The 18,251-nt window shown below is 47.7% G+C and overlaps 1 pseudogene; it reads right to left on the bottom strand.

The window, feature by feature from the left end:
• Positions 1-18,251, bottom strand: part of LOC121556882 — a 152,513-nt pseudogene that overhangs the window by 49,422 nt on the left and 84,840 nt on the right.

The following is an 18,251-nucleotide window of genomic DNA, read 5'->3' on the forward strand; positions in this document are numbered from 1 at the left end:
CCTTCTTTCTTTTCTTTCCAAAACTATTGAGCGTGCCGTCTTTAGCCAACTCTCTTGCTATCTCTCTCAGAATGACCTTCTTGATCCTAACCAGTCAGGTTTCAGGACTGGTCATTCAACTGAGACTGCTCTTCTCTGTGTCACGGAGGCTCTCCGCACTGCTAAAGCTAACTCTCTCTCCTCTGCTCTTGTCCTTCTAGACCTGTCTGCTGCCTTTGATACTGTGAACCATCAGATCCTCCTCTCCACCCTCTCCGAGCTGGGCATCTCCGGCGCGGCTCACTCCTGGATTGCGTCCTACCTGACCGGTCGCTCCTACCAAGTGGCGTGGCGAGAAGCTGTCTCCGCACCACGTGCTCTCACCACTGGTGTCCCCAGGGCTCAGTTCTAGGCCCTCTCCTTTTCTCCCTATACACCAAGTCACTTGGCTCTGTCATATCCTCACATGGCCTCTCCTATCATTGCTACGCTGACGATACACAACTAATCTTCTCCTTTCCCCCTTCTGATAACCAGGTGGCGAATCGCATCTCTGCATGTCTGGCAGACATATCAGTATGGATGACGGATCACCACCTCAAGCTGAAACCTGGCAAGACGGAGCTGCTCTTCCTCCCGGGAAGGACTGCCCGTTCCATGATCTCGCCATCACGGTTGACAACTCCGCTGTGTCCTCCTCCCAGAGTGCGAAGAGCCTAGGCGTGACCCTGGACAACACCCTGTCGTTCTCCGCCAACATCAAGGCGGTGACCCGCTCCTGCAGGTTCATGCTCTACAACATTCGGAGAGTACGACCCTGCCTTACACAGGAAGCGGCACAGGTCCTAATCCAGGCACTTGTCATCTCCCGTCTGGACTACTGCAACTCGCTGTTGGCTGGCCTCCCTGCCTGTGCCATTAAACCCCTACAACTCATCCAGAATGCCGCAGCCCGTCTGGTGTTCAACCTTCCCAAGTTCTCTCACGTCACCCCCTCCTCCGCACACTCCACTGGCTTCCAGTTGAAGCTCGCATCCGCTACAAGACCATGGTGCTTGCCTATGGAGCAGTGAGGGGAACGGCACCTCTGTACCTTCGGGCTCTGATCAGTCCCTACACCCAAACGAGGGCATTGCGTTCATCCACCTCTGGCCTGCTGGCTCCCCTTCCTCTGCGGAAGCATAGTTCCCGCTCAGCCCAGTCAAAACTGTTCGCTGCTCTGGCACCCCAATGGTGGAACAAGCTCCCTCACGACGCCAGGACAGCGGAGTCACTCACCACCTTCCGGAGACATTTGAAACCCCACCTCTTTAAGGAATACCTGGGATAGGATAAAGTAATCCTTCTACCCCCCCCAAACATTGTAAAGTGGTTATCCCACTGGCTATAGGGTGAACGCACCAATTGGTGAGTCGCTCTGGATAAGAGCGTCTGCTAAATGACGTAAATGTGCCCTTGAGCAAGGCACTTAACCCTAATTGCTCCTGTAAGTCGCTCTGGATAAGAGCGTCTGCTAAATGACTAAAATGTAAATGTAAAATGTAATCACCACCATCACCTACCACTGTCCTTACCAATAATCACCTACCACTGTCCTTACCAATCACCACCTACCACTGTCCTCACCAATCACCACCATCACCTACCACTGTCCTTACCAATCACCACCATCACCTACCACTGTCCTTACCAATCACCACCATCACCTACCACTGTCCTTACCAATAATCACCTACCACTGTCCTTACCAATAATCACCTACCACTGTCCTTACCAATAACCACCATCACCTACCACTGTCCTTACCAATAATCACCTACCACTGTCCTTACCAATCACCACCTACCACTGTCCTCACCAATCACCACCATCACCTACCACTGTCCTTACCAATAATCACCTACCACTGTCCTTACCAATAATCACCTACCACTGTCCTTACCAATAATCACCTACCACTGTCCTTACCAATAATCACCTACCACTGTCCTTACCAATAATCACCTACCACTGTCCTTACCAATAATCACCTACCACTGTCCTTACCAATAATCACCTACCACTGTCCTTCAAAATAATCACCTACCACTGTCCTTAACAATCACAGAACTTCTCCCATCAACATGTATCCTACCATAGTAATAATGTGGAACCATAGGAACTACACCATCAACATGTATCCTACCACAGTAGTAATGTGGAACCATAGGAACTTCTCCATCAACATGTATCCTACCATAGTAGTAATGTGGAACCATAGGAACTACTCCATCAACATGTATCCTACCACAGTAGTAATGTGGAACCATAGGAACTTCTCCATCAACATGTATCCTACCATAGTAGTAATGTGGAACCATAGGAACTACTCCATCAACATGTATCCTACCACAGTAGTAATGTGGAACCATAGGAACTACTCCATCAACATGTATCCTACCACAGTAGTAATGTGGAACCATAGGAACTTCTCCATCAACATGTATCCTACCACAGTAGTAATGTGGAACCATAGGAACTACTCCATCAACATGTATCCTACCACAGTAGTAATGTGGAACCATAGGAACTACTCCATCAACATGTATCCTACCACAGTAGTAATGTGGAACCATAGGAACTACTCCATCAACATGTATCCTACCACAGTAGTAATGTGGAACCATAGGAACTACTCCATCAACATGTATCCTACCACAGTAGTAATGTGGAACCATAGGAACTACTCCATCAACATGTATCCTACCACAGTAGTAATGTGGAACCATAGGAACTACTCCATCAACATGTATCCTACCACAGTAGTAATGTGGAACCATAGGAACTTCTCCATCAACATGTATCCTACCACAGTAGTAATGTGGAACCATAGGAACTACTCCATCAACATGTATCCTACCACAGTAGTAATGTGGAACCATAGGAACTACTCCATCAACATGTATCCTACCACAGTAGTAATGTGGAACCATAGGAACTACTCCATCAACATGTATCCTACCACAGTAGTAATGTGGAACCATATGAACTACTCCATCAACATGTATCCTACCACAGTAGTAATGTGGAACCATAGGAACTACTCCATCAACATGTATCCTACCACAGTAGTAATGTGGAACCATAGGAACTTCTCCATCAACATGTATCCTACCACAGTAGTAATGTGGAACCATAGGAACTTCTCCATCAACATGTATCCTACCACAGTAGTAATGTGGAACCATAGGAACTACTCCATCAACATGTATCCTACCACAGTAGTAATGTGGAACCATAGGAACTACTCCATCAACATGTATCCTACCACAGTAGTAATGTGGAACCATAGGAACTACTCCATCAACATGTATCCTACCACAGTAGTAATGTGGAACCATAGGAACTTCTCCATCAACATGTATCCTACCACAGTAGTAATGTGGAACCATAGGAACTACTCCATCAACATGTATCCTACCACAGTAGTAATGTGGAACCATAGGAACTACTCCATCAACATGTATCCTACCACAGTAGTAATGTGGAACCATAGGAACTTCTCCATCAACATGTATCCTACCACAGTAGTAATGTGGAACCATAGGAACTACTCCATCAACATGTATCCTACCACAGTAGTAATGTGGAACCATAGGAACTTCTCCATCAACATGTATCCTACCACAGTAGTAATGTGGAACCATAGGAACTACTCCATCAACATGTATCCTACCACAGTAGTAATGTGGAACCATAGGAACTTCTCCATCAACATGTATCCTACCACAGTAGTAATGTGGAACCATAGGAACTTCTCCATCAACATGTATCCTACCACAGTAGTAATGTGGAACCATAGGAACTTCTCCATCAACATGTATCCTACCACAGTAGTAATGTGGAACCATAGGAACTACTCCATCAACATGTATCCTACCACAGTAGTAATGTGGAACCATAGGAACTTCTCCATCAACATGTATCCTACCACAGTAGTAATGTGGAACCATAGGAACTTCTCCATCAACATGTATCCTACCACAGTAGTAATGTGGAACCATAGGAACTACTCCATCAACATGTATCCTACCACAGTAGTAATGTGGAACCATAGGAACTACTCCATCAACATGTATCCTACCACAGTAGTAATGTGGAACCATAGGAACTTCTCCATCAACATGTATCCTACCACAGTAGTAATGTGGAACCATAGGAACTACTCCATCAACATGTATCCTACCACAGTAGTAATGTGGAACCATAGGAACTACTCCATCAACATGTATCCTACCACAGTAGTAATGTGGAACCATAGGAACTTCTCCATCAACATGTATCCTACCACAGTAGTAATGTGGAACCATAGGAACTACTCCATCAACATGTATCCTACCACAGTAGTAATGTGGAACCATAGGAACTTCTCCATCAACATGTATCCTACCACAGTAGTAATGTGGAACCATAGGAACTACTCCATCAACATGTATCCTACCACAGTAGTAATGTGGAACCATAGGAACTACTCTATCTTTGCTACTCCTGAATCTCTTACCCGTCGCCCCTGCTCCTCGGTGCGGTAGGCATGGCGATAGAGACAGGAGAAAACAGCACCAGGTGGCATCAGCTCGCTGGTCTCATTCCAGCCGTTGGTGTGGCAGAGCCGGGCAGCGTCACCCTGGCACTTCTTATACAGGATGGGGTCCAGTCTGGTAGAGAGAGGGACGGAGGAGAGAGTTAGACCCTGTGTAGCTCAGTTGGTAGAGCAAGGCGCTTGCAACGCCAGGGTTGTGGGTTCGTTTCCCACAGGGGGCCAGTATGAAAATGTATGCACTCACTAACTGTAAGTCGCTCTAGATAAGAGCGTCTGCTAAATGACGTAAATGTAAAATGTAGACAGTCTGACAGACAGAGAGCAGTAGAGAGTTAGCCAGTGTGGCAGACAGACAGGGGGCAGTAGAGAGTTAGCCAGTGTGGCAGGGGGCAGTAGAGAGTTAGCCAGTGTGGCAGACAGACAGACAGGGGGCAGTAGAGAGTTAGCCAGTGTGACAGACAGACAGGGGGCAGTAGAGAGTTAGCCAGTGTGGCAGACAGACAGGGGGCAGTAGAGAGTTAGCCAGTGTGACAGACAGACAAGGGGCATTAGAGAGTTAGCCAGTGTGGCAGACAGACAGACAGGGGGCAGTAGAGAGTTAGCCAGTGTGACAGACAGACAGGGGGCAGTAGAGAGTTAGCCAGTGTGACAGAGACAGACAGACAGGGGGCAGTAGAGAGTTAGCCAGTGTGACAGAGACAGACAGACAGGGGGCAGTAGAGAGTTAGCCAGTGTGGCAGACAGACAGACAGGGGGCAGTAGAGAGTTAGCCAGTGTGGCAGACAGACAGACAGGGGGCAGTAGAGAGTTAGCCAGTGTGACAGACAGACAGACAGGGGGCAGTAGAGAGTTAGCCAGTGTGACAGACAGGAGGCCGTAGAGAGTTAGCCAGTGTGACAGACAGACAGACAGACAGGGGGCAGAAGAAAGTTAGCCAGTGTGACAGACAGACAGACAGGGGGCAGTAGAGAGTTAGCCAGTGTGACAGACAGACAGGAGGCCGTAGAGAGTTAGCCAGTGTGACAGACAGACAGACAGGGGGCAGTAGAGAGTTAGCCAGTGTGACAGACAGACAGGGGGCAGTAGAGAGTTAGCCAGTGTGACAGACAGACAGGGGGCAGTAGAGAGTTAGCCAGTGTGACAGACAGACAGGGGGCAGTAGAGAGTTAGCCAGTGTGACAGACAGACAGGGGGCAGTAGAGAGTTAGCCAGTGTGACAGACAGACAGGGGGCAGTAGAGAGTTAGCCAGTGTGACTGACAGACAGGGGGCAGTAGAGAGTTAGCCAGTGTGACAGACAGACACACAGGGGGCAGTAGACAGTTAGCCAGTGTGACAGACAGACAGACAGGGGGCAGTAGAGAGTTAGCCAGTGTGACAGAGACAGACAGACAGGGGGCAGTAGAGAGTTAGCCAGTGTGGCAGACAGACAGGGGGCAGTAGAGAGTTAGCCAGTGTGGCAGAGACAGACAGACAGGGGGCAGTAGAGAGTTAGCCAGTGTGACAGACAGACAGGGGGCAGTAGAGAGTTAGCCAGTGTGGCAGACAGGGGGCAGTAGAGAGTTAGCCAGTGTGGCAGACAGACAGGGGGCAGAAGAAAGTTAGCCAGTGTGACAGACAGACATGGGGCAGTAGAGAGTTAGTCAGTGTGACAGACAGGGGGCAGAAGAGAGTTAGCCAGTGTGGCAGACAGACAGGGGGCAGTAGAGAGTTAGCCAGTGTGACAGACAGGGGGCAGTAGAGAGTTAGCCAGTGTGACAGACAGACAGGGGGCAGTAGAGAGTTAGCCAGTGTGGCAGACAGACAGGGGGCAGTAGAGAGTTAGCCAGTGTGGCACTTCTTATACACAGGTTGATGTTTATTGTCATGAATCTCAACTGCACAATTTCCACTAGATGTCTTAAAGTAATGATGAACTGTCGTTTCTCTTTGCAAATTTGAGCTGTTCTTGCCATAATATGGACTTGGTATTTTACCATAGTTTACCATGGCTTATATACATAGTTTAAGCTTTGTCGAGTAAAGCTTAAACTATGTATTTAGATTGTAGTTAGGTATTGTAGGTAGTTATCGTGGGTTGTTGTATGTAATTATTGTAGGTATTGTATTCGGCTGAGCCCGGTGAAGCACGAAGCTAGCTAGCTAAGCCACTACCTGGACTAGCTAGCGGGTAGCTCCTGGTAACTATTAGCAACTGTGGATAGTTGTTTCACGCCTGAGAGTACCTGTAATTACGCCAGCTAGCTGCCTACAATAATTACATACAATAATGCCTACCATTCAGCTGTTTTTCTAACCTCATTGTCTGAAGCGTTAACGTTAGGTAGTAAGTAGCTACTGTGCTCGAAATGTAGCTAGCTTGTTGCTACCTGGATAGCTACTAAACAATAGCTGGAACGACCTACCGAACAGACGCGAACTGGCTGAGTCAATTCAATGGCTAGCTTTGCACTTGGCTAGCTAACAGTAGCTGCTAGGGGTAAGTTATAACCTACATTTGTGTTTTGTTTTTACATACTGGTAGACAGAGTCGTTCAAGGGAATTCGGGACATGGGTGACTAGTTAACGTTAGCTTGGCTCTCTCTGTGTGTTTCGTGCCGTGGGAGGACGGGTCTCTTCGTAGGCAGAAAGCAATGGCTAGCTAGTATGCTAACTATTCTAGCTAACTAACTGGCTGAATAAGTTGACGACGGACTCGCTCAAGCTGTCGGGACTAACCCACAACGTTAGACACGAACACGAATGATCTGCTTGGCGTGTTGACACACTGGTGGTTTGTTGTGGCCGAGTATTGGTGCTAAACCGTGTTGTTGGAGTCCGGCATGCTAGTTGGCTGTGGCGTCATATGACTAGGTGCCCTGGACGGTTTTCACGGAAGAATACTGTACCTAGTTAGCTAGCTGAATAAACTAAGTTAGTCTACTCCTAGAAAACATTGAACCGCTGTAGTTTACAACAATTATAGTTTCTGAGGTGGAAGTTGGGAGAGTTATATTTGGGTGTTTCAGTGAAACGTAAGTGAGGGAAGCCCCGCTCTCTCGCTTTCCCAGATGTTTAGTTCATTTCATTCCGATCTCCTTTGCATTATTGTAGCCATTTTCTGTAGCCTGTCAACTATGCCTCTGTCTATCCCTGTTCTCTCCTCTCCGCACAGGCTATACAAACGCCTCACACCGCATGGCTGCTGCCTCTCTAACCTGGTGGTCCCTGCACGCACGACCCACGTGGAGTTCCAGGTCTCCGGCAGCCTCTGGAACTGCCGTTCTGCGGCCAACAAGGCAGAGTTCATCTCAGCCTATGCTACCCTCCAGTCCCTCGACTTCTTGGCGATACCCCGAGAGCATCTGGTCAGCGCGGTGGTGGCACAGGAATCCTCATCTCGCCCAAGTGGACATTCTCTCTTTTTCCCCTGACCCATCTGTCTATCTCCTCATTTGAATTCCATGCTGTCACAGTCACTAGCCCATTCAAGCTTAACATCCTTGTCATTTATCGCCCTCCAGGTTCCCTTGGAAAGTTCATCAATGAGCTTGACAAGTTCCTTTCCTGAGGATGGCTCACCCCTCACAGTTCTGGGTGACTTTACAGAGTCAATGTGTGGGGGCACCGGTTAGTCGAGGTAATTTAGGTAATATGTACATGTAGGTAGAGTTAAAGTGTCTATGCTAATAGTCTGGGTAGCCATTTGATTAGCTGTTCAGGAGTCTTATGGCTCGGGGGTAGAAGCTGTTAAGAAGCCTTTTGGACCTAGACTTGGTGCTCCGGTACCGCTTGCAGTGCAGTAGAATTGAGAGAACAGTCTATGACTAGGGTGGCTGGAGTCTTGACAATGTTGAGGGTCTTCCTCTGACACCGCCTGGTATATAGGTCCTGGATGGCAGGAAGCTTGGCCCCAGTGATGTACTGGGCCGTACGCACTACCCTCTGTAGTGCCTTGCGGTCGGAGGCCGAGCAGTTGCCATACCAGGTGGTGATGCAACCAGTCAGGATGCTCTCGATGGTGCAGCTGTAGAACATTTTGAGGATCTGAGGACCCATGCCAAATGATTTCAGTCTCCTGAGGGGGAATAGGCTTTGTTGTGCCCTCTTCACGACTGTCTTGGTGTGTTTGGACCATGATAGTTTGTTGGTGATGTGGACACCAAGGAACTTCAAGCTCTCAACCTGCTCCACCACAGCCCCGTCAATGAGAATGGGGGCGTGCTCGGTCCTCTTTTTCCTGTAGTCCACAATCATCTCCTTTGTCTTGATCACGTTGAGGGAGAGGTTGTTATCCTGGCACCACACGGCCAGGTCTCTGACCTCCTCCCTATAGGCTGTCTCATCGTTGTCGGTGATCAGGCCTAACACTGTTGTGTCGTCAGCAAACTAAATGATGGTGTTGGAGTCGTGCCTGGCCTTGCAGTCATGGGTGAACAGGGAGTACAGGAGGGGACTGAGCACGTACCCCTGAGGGGCCCCCGTGTTGAGGATCAGCGTGGCAGACCCCTGGGGGCGGCCCGTCAGTAAGTCCAGGATCCAGTTGCAGAGGGAGGTGTTTAGTCCCAGGATCCTTAGCTTAGTGATGAGCTTTGAGGGCACTATGGTGTTGAACGCTGTGCTGTAGTCAATGAATAGCATTCTCACATAGGTGTTCCTTTTGTCCAGGTGGGAAAGGGCAGTGTGGAGTGCAATAGAGATTGCATCATCAATGTTGCTTGCCTCGAAGCGAGCGTAGAAGTGATTTAGCTCGTCTGGTAGGCTCGTGTCACTGGGCAGCTCGCGGCTGTGCTTCCCTTTGTAGTCTGTAATAGTTTGCAAGCCCTGCCACATCCGACGAGCGTCAGAGCCGGTGTAGTACGATTCAATCTTAGTCCTGTATTGACTCTTTGCCTGTTTGATGGTTCGTCGGAGGGCATAGCGGGATTTCTTATAAACGTCCGGGTTAGAGTCCCGCTCCTTGAAAGCGGCAGATCTACCCTTTAGCTCAGTGCAGATGTTGCTTGTAATCCATGGCTTCTGGTTGAGGTATGTACATACGGTCACTGTGGGGACGACGTCATCGATGCACTTATTGATGAGGCCAGTGACTGATGTGGTGTACTCCTCAATGCCATCGGATGAGTCCCGGAACATATTCCAGTCTGTGCTAGCAAAACAGTCCTGTAGCTTAGCATCTGCGTCATATGACCACTTCCTTATTAACAGAGTCACTGGTGCTTCCTGCTTTAGTTTTTGCTTATAAGCAGGAATCAGGAGGATAGAATTATCGTCAGATTTGCCATATGGAGGATGAGGGAGAGCTTTGTACGCGTCTCTGTGTGTGGAGTAAAGGTGGTCTAGAGTTTTTTTCCTCTGGTTGCACTTTTAACATGCTGGTAGAAATGAGGTAGAACGGATTTAAGTTTCCCTGCATTAAAGTCCCCGACCACTAGGAGCGCTGTCTCTGGATGAGCGTTTTCCTGTTTGCTTATGGCCTTATAAAGCTCATTCAGTGCAATCTTAGTGCCAGCATCGGTTTGTGGTGGTATATAGACAGCTACGAAAAATATAGATGAATACTCTCTTGGTAAATAGTGTGGTCTACAGCTTATCATGAGATACTCTACCTCCGGCGAGCAAAACCTCGAAACTTCCTTAGTATTAGATTTTATGCACCAGCTGTTGTTTACAAATACACACAGACCACCACCCCTTGTCTTACCGGAGTCAGCTGTTCTATCCTGCCGATGTAGCGTATAGCCCGCTAGCTGTATGTTATCCATGTCATCGTTCAGCCACGACTCGGTGAAACATAAGATATTACAGTTTTTAATGTCCCGTTGGTAGGATAACCGTAATCTTAGGTCATCCATTTTGTTTTCAAATGATTGAACGTTGGCTAATAGGACTGATGGTAGAGGCAGTTTACTCGCTCGCCGTCGGATCCTTACGAGGCACCCCGACCTACGTCCACGATATCTCAGTCTCTTTCTCATGCGAATTACGGGGATTTGGGCCTTGTCGTGTGTCTGTAGAATATCCTTCGTGTCCGACTCGTTGAAGAAAAGTCTTCGTCCAATACAAGCTGTCCTGATATCCAGAAGCTCTTTTTGGTCATAAGAGACGGTGGCAGAAACATTATGTACAGAATAAATTACAAATAACGCGGAAAAACACACATAATAGTACAATTGGTTAGCGGGCTGTAAAACGGCAGCCATCTTTAATACGATGGACGTTTACGCCTGCTATGGTAGACCAGGGGTTCTTTAACCTTTTCAGCCTGGGACCCAAATGAGAAATACTGTGTTTTCCTGGGACCCAAGCTTACGAAAACATGCAACTATACGTAAATATCAGTACATTTAATTGCCTTTATGCCCATTAACAAATGCAACATAGACAAATTACAATTAAATGAAATACCCATATAAAAAGCTATTCATGTTTGTTTTTTTCTCCATTAAAAAACACTCTTACATATCTGTCTTGGTTGGAACTGTTGCTGTTAAAATACAACAACTCATTTAAATTCTGAACTGATTGATCACATCACACACACACACACACACACACACACACTCCTAATGAGATGTGTGTGGCTGGTTGACGTTGTCAACAAGCATGTCTATTCTGCCCTCATTTGTTGACAGTGCAACCCTGAGGTCATGCTCAGCATTGAGTCTGTTTCTCTACTTGTTTCTTAAGTTGACAACCCTGACTCATAGATATGTGGTGCCAAACTGGATCAGAACATCTACTGGTTTCTCAGTCAGGCAGGAGCCCGCTTCCAGCTGTAAGATGAACATTCCAGAACTGTGTGAGTGGGTTTGCCTCAAAAAGCATCTCGCGTCAATCACTTTATTCCAGTTCAGAATAAAAATGATTACTTAACAGCAACAGTTTTTTTCCCATCTTCATCTGTACTGTTCCTGGGTTGCCCTTTCAGTAGATAAATAGCTAGCTATGGCTAACGTTAGCTAGCTAGCTATTAGCTGTGTACAAGGGGATTGTTTGAAAGAGAAACTCAAGTCGACTACTATGAGAGACAGTACTCCCTTATTTCTGCTTATCATCACCTGTTATAAAATGAAAACAACGCCTTGCTAGCTGACTTGCTTTTCCACGGTCGAAGCACTGTTTCCTGAAGCATTCTGCCCTGTCCTGAAAGAACTCCCCTGGGTTTACAGTCATGCTGTGGATGTTTGGTCAGGACCTGTCGTTTTAATTTGTTCGTTTTGAGAGACTCATTACTAAACACTTCCCCCTCACCAAACACTTCCCCCTCACCAAACACTTCCCCCTCACCAAACACTTTCCCCTCACCAAACACATTGTGGGCACTCTTCATTATTTCTCTAAGTTTGTATGAAACCAAGAGAGAGAAACTCATCGCTGTATTTGCGTTTCATGACAACTGAGCTCAGTCAGAACTTGTGGCTAGCTTGAGTCCATTTGATGCCAGAGGTGAGTGATGGCGAGTGAGAATGACAAGCCAGTGGCTGACAGTGCATCTGTTGCTGCTGAACGACAGCACTGCAGTTTGTGGGTGGCGGAGTGATCTTCACTAAAACTGCTGAAAATAGATCTGGTGAAGCACACAGGCGTCTTCCACCCACTCGAGCAGCTTCCACCCACTCCAGCAGCTTCCACCCACTTGCGCAATTAGTAATTCATGAAATAATTATACATTTACTCTGCCACGTCGCAACCCACCATTAACAGGTCCGTGCCCCACTTTGGGTCACAACCCATACTTTAAGAAAGGCTGGGTTAGATACACAGGCTGCACAGACCTCATGAGAGAGGAAGGTACTGCTACGTCAGGTTAGATACACACAGACCTCATGAGAGAGGAAGGTACTGCTACGTCAGGTTAGATACACACAGACCTCATGAGAGAGGAAGGTACTGCTACGTCAGGTTAGATACACACAGACCTCATGAGAGAGGAAGGTACTGCTACGTCAGGTTAGATACACAGACCTCATGAGAGAGGAAGGTACTGCTACGTCAGGTTAGATACACAGACCTCATGAGAGAGGAAGGTACTGCTACGTCAGGTTAGATACACACAGACCTCATGAGAGAGGAATGTACTGCTACGTCAGGTTAGATACACAGACCTCATGAGAGAGGAAGGTACTGCTACGTCAGGTTAGATACACACAGACCTCATGAGAGAGGAAGGTACTGCTACGTCAGGTTAGATACACAGACCTCATGAGAGAGGAAGGTACTGCTACGTCAGGTTAGATACACAGACCTCATGAGAGAGGAAGGTACTGCTACGTCAGGTTAGATACACAGACCTCATGAGAGAGGAAGGTACTGCTACGTCAGGTTAGATACACAGACCTCATGAGAGAGGAAGGTACTGCTACGTCAGGTTAGATACACAGACCTCATGAGAGAGGAAGGTACTGCTACGTCAGGTTAGATACACAGACCTCATGAGAGAGGAAGGTACTGCTACGTCAGGTTAGATACACAGACCTCATGAGGAGAGGAAGGTACTGCTACGTCAGGTTAGATACACAGACCTCATGAGAGAGGAAGGTACTGCTACGTCAGGTTAGATACACAGACCTCATGAGAGAGGAAGGTACTGCTACGTTAGGTTAGATACACAGACCTCATGAGGAGAGGAAGGTACTGCTACGTTAGGTTAGATACACAGACCTCATGAGGAGAGGAAGGTACTGCTACGTCAGGTTAGATACACACAGACCTCATGAGAGAGGAAGGTACTGCTACGTCAGGTTAGATACACAGACCTCATGAGAGAGGAAGCTACTGCTACGTCAGGTTAGATACACAGACCTCATGAGAGAGGAAGGTACTGCTACGTCAGGTTAGATACACAGACCTCATGAGAGAGGAAGGTACTGCTACGTCAGGTTAGATACACAGACCTCATGAGAGAGGAAGGTACTGCTACGTCAGGTTAGATACACACAGACCTCATGAGAGAGGAAGGTACTGCTACGTCAGGTTAGATACACACAGACCTCATGAGAGAGGAAGGTACTGCTACGTCAGGTTAGATACACAGACCTCATGAGAGAGGAAGGTACTGCTACGTCAGGTTAGATACACACAGACCTCATGAGAGAGGAAGGTACTGCTACGTCAGGTTAGATACACACAGACCTCACGAGAGAGGAAGGTACTGCTACGTCAGGTTAGATACACAGACCTCATGAGGAGAGGAAGGTACTGCTACGTCAGGTTAGATACACAGACCTCATGAGAGAGGAAGGTACTGCTACGTCAGGTTAGATACACAGACCTCATGAGAGAGGAAGGTACTGCTACGTCAGGTTAGATACACAGACCTCATGAGAGAGGAAAGTACAGCTACGTCAGGTTAGATACACACAGACCTCATGAGAGAGGAAGGTACTGCTACGTCAGGTTAGATACACAGACCTCATGAGAGAGGAAGGTACTGCTACGTCAGGTTACATACACAGACCTCATGAGAGAGGAAAGTACTGCTACGTCAGGTTAGATACACAGACCTCATGAGAGAGGAAGGTGCTGCTACGTCAGGTTAGATACACACAGACCTCACGAGAGAGGAAGGTACTGCTACGTCAGGTTAGATACACACAGACCTCATGAGAGAGGAAGGTACTGCTACGTCAGGTTAGATACACACAGACCTCATGAGAGAGGAAGGTACTGCTACGTCAGGTTAGATACACACAGACCTCATGAGAGAGGAAGGTACTGCTACGTCAGGTTAGATACACAGACCTCATGAGAGAGGAATGTACTGCTACGTCAGGTTAGATACACACAGACCTCATGAGAGAGGAAGGTACTGCTACGTCAGGTTAGATACACACAGACCTCACGAGAGAGGAAGGTACTGCTACGTCAGGTTAGATACACACAGACCTCATGAGAGAGGAAGGTACTGCTACGTCAGGTTAGATACACAGACCTCATGAGAGAGGAAGGTACTGCTACGTCAGGTTAGATACACAGACCTCATGAGAGAGGAAGGTATTGCTACGTCAGGTTAGATACACAGACCTCATGAGAGAGGAAGGTACTGCTACGTCAGGTTAGATACACAGACCTCATGAGAGAGGAAGGTACTGCTACGTCAGGTTAGATACACAGACCTCATGAGAGAGGAAAGTACTGCTACGTCAGGTTAGATACACACAGACCTCATGAGAGAGGAAGGTACTGCTACGTCAGGTTAGATACACAGACCTCATGAGAGAGGAAAGTACTGCTACGTCAGGTTAGATACACACAGACCTCATGAGAGAGGAAGGTACTGCTACGTCAGGTTAGATACACACAGACCTCATGAGAGAGGAAGGTACTGCTACGTCAGGTTAGATACACACAGACTTCACGAGAGAGGAAGGTACTGCTACGTCAGGTTAGATACACACAGACCTCATGAGAGAGGAAGGTACTGCTACGTCAGGTTAGATACACAGACCTCATGAGAGAGGAAAGTACTGCTACGTCAGGTTAGATACACACAGACCTCATGAGAGAGGAAGGTACTGCTACGTCAGGTTAGATACACAGACCTCATGAGAGAGGAAGGTACTGCTACGTCAGGTTACATACACAGACCTCATGAGAGAGGAAGGTACTGCTACGTCAGGTTAGATACACACAGACCTCACGAGAGAGGAAGGTACTGCTACGTCAGGTTAGATACACAGACCTCATGAGAGAGGAAAGTACTGCTACGTCAGGTTAGATACACAGACCTCATGAGAGAGGAAGGTGCTGCTACGTCAGGTTAGATACACACAGACCTCACGAGAGAGGAAGGTACTGCTACGTCAGGTTAGATACACACAGACCTCATGAGGAGAGGAAGGTACTGCTACGTCAGGTTAGATACACACAGACCTCATGAGGAGAGGAAGGTACTGCTACGTCAGGTTAGATACACACAGACCCTACGAGAGAGGAAGGTACTGCTACGTCAGGTTAGATACACACAGACCTCATGAGAGAGGAAGGTACTGCTACGTCAGGTTAGATACACAGACCTCATGAGAGAGGAAGGTACTGCTACGTCAGGTTAGATACACAGACCTCATGAGAGAGGAAAGTACTGCTACGTCAGGTTAGATACACAGACCTCATGAGGAGAGGAAAGTACTGCTACGTCAGGTTAGATACACACAGACCTCATGAGAGAGGAAGGTACTGCTACGTCAGGTTAGATACACAGACCTCATGAGAGAGGAAGGTACTGCTACGTCAGGTTAGATACACAGACCTCATGAGAGAGGAAAGTACTGCTACGTCAGGTTAGATACACACAGACCTCATGAGAGAGGAAGGTACTGCTACGTCAGGTTAGATACACTCAGACCTCACGAGAGAGGAAAGTACTGCTACGTCAGGTTAGATACACACAGACCTCATGAGAGAGGAAGGTACTGCTACGTCAGGTTAGATACACACAGACCTCACGAGAGAGGAAGGTGCTGCTACGTCAGGTTAGATACACACAGACCTCATGAGAGAGGAAGGTACTGCTACGTCAGGTTAGATACACAGACCTCATGAGAGAGGAAGGTACTGCTACGTCAGGTTAGATACACAGACCTCACGAGAGAGGAAGGTACTGCTACGTCAGGTTAGATACACACAGACCTCACGAGAGAGGAAGGTGCTGCTACGTCAGGTTAGATACACACAGACCTCATGAGAGAGGAAGGTACTGCTACGTCAGGTTAGATACACACAGACCTCATGAGAGAGGAAGGTACTGCTACGTCAGGTTAGATACACAGACCTCATGAGAGAGGAAGGTACTGCTACGTCAGGTTAGATACACAGACCTCATGAGAGAGGAAGGTACTGCTACGTCAGGTTAGATACACACAGACCTCATGAGAGAGGAAGGTAGTGCTACGTCAGGTTAGATACACAGACCTCATGAGAGAGGAAAGTACTGCTACGTCAGGTTAGATACACAGACCTCATGAGGAGAGGAAAGTACTGCTACGTCAGGTTAGATACACACAGACCTCATGAGAGAGGAAGGTACTGCTACGTCAGGTTAGATACACAGACCTCATGAGAGAGGAAAGTACTGCTACGTCAGGTTAGATACACAGACCTCATGAGAGAGGAAAGTACTGCTACGTCAGGTTAGATACACACAGACCTCATGAGAGAGGAAGGTACTGCTACGTCAGGTTAGATACACTCAGACCTCACGAGAGAGGAAGGTGCTGCTACGTCAGGTTAGATACACAGACCTCATGAGAGAGGAAGGTACTGCTACGTCAGGTTAGATACACAGACCTCATGAGAGAGGAAGGTGCTGCTACGTCAGGTTAGATACACACAGACCTCATGAGAGAGGAAGGTACTGCTACGTCAGGTTAGATACACAGACCTCATGAGAGAGGAAGGTACTGCTATGTCAGGTTAGATACACAGACCTCATGAGAGAGGAAGGTACTGCTACGTCAGGTTAGATACACAGACCTCATGAGAGAGGAAGGTACTGCTACGTCAGGTTAGATACACAGACCTCATGAGAGAGGAAGGTACTGCTACGTCAGGTTAGATACACAGACCTCATGAGAGAGGAAGGTACTGCTACGTCAGGTTAGATACACAGACCTCATGAGAGAGGAAGGTACTGCTACGTCAGGTTAGATACACAGACCTCATGAGAGAGGAAGGTACTGCTACGTCAGGTTAGATACACACAGACCTCACGAGAGAGGAAGGTGCTGCTACGTCAGGTTAGATACACACAGACCTCATGAGAGAGGAAGGTACTGCTACGTCAGGTTAGATACACACAGACCTCATGAGAGAGGAAGGTACTGCTACGTCAGGTTAGATACACAGACCTCATGAGAGAGGAAAGTACTGCTACGTCAGGTTAGATACACACAGACCTCATGAGAGAGGAAGGTACTGCTACGTCAGGTTAGATACACAGACCTCATGAGAGAGGAAGGTACTGCTACGTCAGGTTACATACACAGACCTCATGAGAGAGGAAGGTACTGCTACGTCAGGTTAGATACACACAGACCTCACGAGAGAGGAAGGTACTGCTACGTCAGGTTAGATACACAGACCTCATGAGAGAGGAAAGTACTGCTACGTCAGGTTAGATACACAGACCTCATGAGAGAGGAAGGTGCTGCTACGTCAGGTTAGATACACACAGACCTCACGAGAGAGGAAGGTACTGCTACGTCAGGTTAGATACACACAGACCTCATGAGAGAGGAAGGTACTGCTACGTCAGGTTAGATACACACAGACCTCATGAGGAGAGGAAGGTACTGCTACGTCAGGTTAGATACACACAGACCTCATGAGGAGAGGAAGGTACTGCTACGTCAGGTTAGATACACACAGACCTCACGAGAGAGGAAGGTACTGCTACGTCAGGTTAGATACACACAGACCTCATGAGAGAGGAAGGTACTGCTACGTCAGGTTAGATACACAGACCTCATGAGAGAGGAAGGTACTGCTACGTCAGGTTAGATACACAGACCTCATGAGAGAGGAAAGTACTGCTACGTCAGGTTAGATACACAGACCTCATGAGGAGAGGAAAGTACTGCTACGTCAGGTTAGATACACACAGACCTCATGAGAGAGGAAGGTACTGCTACGTCAGGTTAGATACACAGACCTCATGAGAGAGGAAAGTACTGCTACGTCAGGTTAGATACACAGACCTCATGAGAGAGGAAAG

The sequence above is a fragment of the Coregonus clupeaformis genome, unplaced genomic scaffold (genome assembly GCF_020615455.1).
Source record: "Coregonus clupeaformis isolate EN_2021a unplaced genomic scaffold, ASM2061545v1 scaf0181, whole genome shotgun sequence".
Taxonomy (NCBI): domain Eukaryota; kingdom Metazoa; phylum Chordata; class Actinopteri; order Salmoniformes; family Salmonidae; genus Coregonus; species Coregonus clupeaformis.